A 4553-nucleotide genomic window follows, 5' to 3' on the forward strand; every position below is an offset into this window, starting at 1 on the left:
CCGACGAAATAAAAAGCGTAGCCCATCTCAGAGAACTAGCCCTAAAACAAAGAATCAGCCTAAGATACAACCACGGAGTCATTCGGCGAGAGTTCACAACAGACGACCTCGTCCTACGACGAAACGACATCGGTCCCCCAACCCCGGGAGAAGGGAAACTCGCCCCCAACTGGGAGGGACCATACAGAATCAAAGCTGCAATCGGGAAAGGAGCGTACAAGCTCGAACGGCTTAACGGTCACGAAGTCCCGAGAACGTGGAACGCCGCCAACTTACGGCGATACTACTCCTAAAACCAACCCAGGTCTCCATCCCCCCCCCCCCGTTTTCTTTTACGCTTTCGCTTATTCAGTGGTTGCAAATTTACATTTCAAAACTACGCCTATGTATCAAATTCGGGTACTCTTTCCCGCCAACAACGGAGGGTTTTAACGAGGCCCACCCATCAATAAAATCACATTACAAAGCTACCCCCAAATTCTTTATTTTTCACACAATGTCCCAAATACGGAACAAAAACACGGCCACAACTGGAGGACCGATCACCCTCCGGGCCCAACCCACGGATATCCATATAAACCCGACCACACGACGGTCCACTCATCCCAAATATGGGAATAAGATTAATTAAACGGAATAGCTTTAAAACGGAACAAACGAAAAGAGCCCGAACGGCTGGAAAAGTCATTAAAACAAAATCCAAAAGCTACGGAGTCACGGTTACACGGCCCACGGCCAAACCAAAAGTATCCAAAAAACAAAGTCTAAAAGAGCGGAAGAACAAAAATTACAAAGATAAAGCTACTCGAGGTCGACTATCCGGCCATCACGAACGGTCTTGAATGCTCCCATCACGGACACATCCACTCCTGGAGCAAGCACCAGGGCCTGCGCCTTCATCGTCTCCTCGGTAGCAGCAATTGCATCCTTAGCATCGGCCAGCAGTTCCGTTTTCTCCCTCTTCAATGCAGCAACCTCGGCATTCAGAGCCTCCGTCTCACCAAGAAGTACGGCAGCCCGGGAACCCGCATCGGAAGCCTTGCGCCGCTCCTCACCTAGCTGAGAAAGGAGTGAAGTCTCAACCTCGGAGAGCCGGAGAATCTCCGCCCCGGCTTCCTCAGAAGACTTCACCGCCTTCTCCCTCGCAATCTCGGCAGCCTCGAGCTCTTCCTTCAACTTAGCCACCTCAGCCTGAGATTGGCGAAGTTTCTTGTCCAATAAACCGACCTGAGCCATCACGGGCTCAGCCTTCCGAACAACAACAGCAGAGCGAAGGAGAGCACGATACACTGACTTGGCCTGGAACGAGACATCACAGCCATCAAAATAAGGCTCCGTACCAGGCATCAAATGCTAATCAATGAAACCCGGGGCATCAAAACGACGATCCATCACACTAGGCACCAAACCCTCCTCAAAAGTCTCGCTGCTCGGGTCCTCAGGCCTCCTTCTCTTCCGAGAAGCCTCAGCAGCCGACACCACCACAACCTCAGGAGAGTTCGCAGGGCCAGGGGAAACTTGAACCTCGGCCCGTACAGCCGAGGAAATCACCTCCTGAGAAACCGGTTGAGATTCCACGGCAGGATTGGAGACAGGGGTAGAAGGAGACGAAGATCCCTCCTCCCGGCCCATCGCCGCCTTCAACCTAGCCAGAGAAGTCAGCCCACCAGCCATCTCAACTGAAAGAAATAAAAAATAACAAAGTAAGTTACAAAAAGAGAAAAATAGAACATATAAAATCGGGAAAAGAAGACAAGGCACACACCAATATACGCCCGACAAGCCTCGGGATCCCCCATAACGTCCCGAGGATTCAACGGGCGCTCACCAAACAAATGCCACAAAACGTTGGCAACGTCCTTATCCTCCTGGGACAAACCATCGTAGGTGAATTTAGTTAGAACCGACGGGCCAGCTTGGAAATTTCAGTATGTCGGAAACCGACGTACGCCCTCCGGCGACAGCCAGAATGGATGGTGCCCCTGGACAGGACGCACCTTGAAATACTCCCATTTAAAACCATGAAAAGAATCCTCAAATAAGCCAAAAATACGGCGATGAGGCTGAGCACGGAAAGACATATACCCCTTCTTATGCTTCCCCTCCTTAGTCGGGAGAGTGCATAAGAAAAGAAAAAGAAAAACAGGAACAGAAGCCGGAAGGTCGAGATACCGGCACACCAACTCAAACGACCGCACAGCAGCCCAGCTGGTCGGGTGAAGTTGAGACGGCGCCACGGAACACCTACTCAACAGATCCTGAACAAACGGCGAGAAGGGGAATCGCACGCCAAGCCGAGTGAACATCGACTCATAAACCCACATCCAATCCGGAACGGTGGGGGAATGCAGATTCAAGTAACAAACGCGCTCGTCGGCATCCGGGAGGACGAGCTCATACCGCCCCTCCTCATCACCACCACCACAGATGGCCCCCTGATCACGGAGCCGTTGAAGGTCGCCCTCCGTCATCCGCGACGGAACGCCCCATACATCACTAGTCACCCAACCATAACGATTGGGAACGCCCCTGGAAGGGGCTACCGGAGCTCCCACACCCTCATTTCTCCGCCGTTGCATACCTAAAACAGGGAGGAGCACCACCATCAGCCTGCTAACCCTAGACAGAAGCAAGACAGAAACCTACACACCACTACCAAACCAACACGGCGGTACACCGCCGTCACCGAATGAACACGGCGGTGCTCAACCCCTCCAACTCAAAAAACTACCCCCCAAAGAAACTAGTTCAACGCAAAACTAAAAACAGGCAGAACAATGCATGGCAAAAGACAGAGCAGCATTCACAAAATAACAGGAAAGAATAAGCGAAACGTGCTAACCTGGAAATGCAGAAAGAACACTTGAGAAAGCTCGAAAAGCAGAAGCAGCAAGCAAAAACCAAAAAACGAAAGACCACAGAGAAAGGAGGAGACTTTCTGTTCAGATAGAAATTCTTCAGAAGAGAATGGAAAGAGGAAAAAGAAAGGGAAACGAGCGAGGGAACTGAAATAAAAATCCAAAACGGTTTCAAAGAAAGGGGTGAAAAGACACAATTGCCCCTAGGCGCAGTTAAAGCTAGTAGGGGCAGAAGAGGGAAAGCGTCCCTTCACATTTAATGACCCTCCCTCGAAAAAAGAAGCTAATAAAGCCTCGAAGAACGCGACAGACGCGGCAGAATCGGAGGAGTCACGTCAAACCAAAAAACGGTCAGACGAGCCTTCAGCGAAACCGGAGCCGAGGCACCGATCTCCCTCCAAAAAAACCAAACGAACTCCCGAGACAAACTGAAGCCCACGGTCAAGCATCGTGCCTTTCAGCGACAGACCGACCTTGTTCGCTCCCCCGCTACGGGGCAACTGTTACGGATCCGGCCCACCATCCCGGATCCAAGACCGAACCCAACACCGGTTCCCCGGGTCCGACCCGTTCCCCACTTCTAGAAGGCCCGAAAACGGCACTCTCGGATTCCTAACCGACTTTCGAATTCAAACGTCTCCCTTATCTTAGCCAAATAAGATAAGATAAGATATTCTCCATCACCTATAAATAGAGGACCCAGGTCCCTCCAGGTATTCATTCATTCCACACACCTTATACCTCTGAGACCCATTCTGACTTGAGCATCGGAGTGTCTTTGCAGGTACCTCCCCCCATCGCCCCAGTCAAGTGATCCGGCATCCGCCTCGACCCGCAGGTTCCCGATCCATCTCTCAACCCGTACCAGAGACATCTTGTACACATATTATTAATAAAAAAATTATATTTTTAATTTTAGTAAATGTATAATACGTAAAAAATTTAAACTCTGCATATTTGTTATATTTTTTTTAATTAATAATTTTAATATGTGCTCAAAGAATATATTAACTAAATCTATAATATAAATATATATTTTTTACTATGATAAATTTTGGGTTATAAGTTATAACATTAATATGATTTTAATTAACTTCTTTAACATACAGGTTTTATTTTATAAACGTATAATCAAACATAATTGAACATAAATTGACAATCTTAAATTCGTAACTACATTTAAAGTAACGTCTATTGTAAAGATAAGAAAAAAAAAAGGGAGTGCTAGGCGAACAATGAAAATTTTGAATAACATGAACAGCTACCAATCAAATGAAAATATACTACATCCTAATTTAATGTTATTAATTAAATTTACTCTTTTAACTCTATTAATTCACATTATTTACATATTGTTCAAAAATCTTGTTTATTACCTATACTTTTAAAAAAAAAAAGTCAAACCAATCCTTCATCAAATTAAACGGTGATTGCAATAATGATTATGTTAATAACATTTCTGATAACAGCCCATAATATATAAATGCTCAATCAGCTTTAACTCAAGTATATTAAAAGTAAAGAAATTTTTTTTTGTTGTCTACAGTATCCTCCAACCCAACAGGCCAAAAATTAATTTATCGCGAATCAGAGCTTCATTTAAGGGCAGCCACTGGTCAACGGGTTGCCATGCACAATGTGTTGTCATAAAATTGATAAAGAAAAAATGGGATTTTGTTTCTATCTCCTAACTTC

At 46.4% G+C, this 4553-nt stretch overlaps 1 pseudogene; it reads right to left on the reverse strand.

Moving 5' to 3' along the window:
- Positions 1-801: 801 nt before the first annotated feature.
- On the reverse strand, positions 802-1674 carry LOC148563204 (uncharacterized; annotated as a pseudogene).
- Between the last annotated feature and the right edge of the window lie 2879 nt (positions 1675-4553).

This window comes from Arachis ipaensis, chromosome B5 (assembly GCF_059453495.1).
Source record: "Arachis ipaensis isolate K30076 ecotype BB chromosome B5, ASM5945349v1, whole genome shotgun sequence".
NCBI classification, from domain to species: domain Eukaryota; kingdom Viridiplantae; phylum Streptophyta; class Magnoliopsida; order Fabales; family Fabaceae; genus Arachis; species Arachis ipaensis.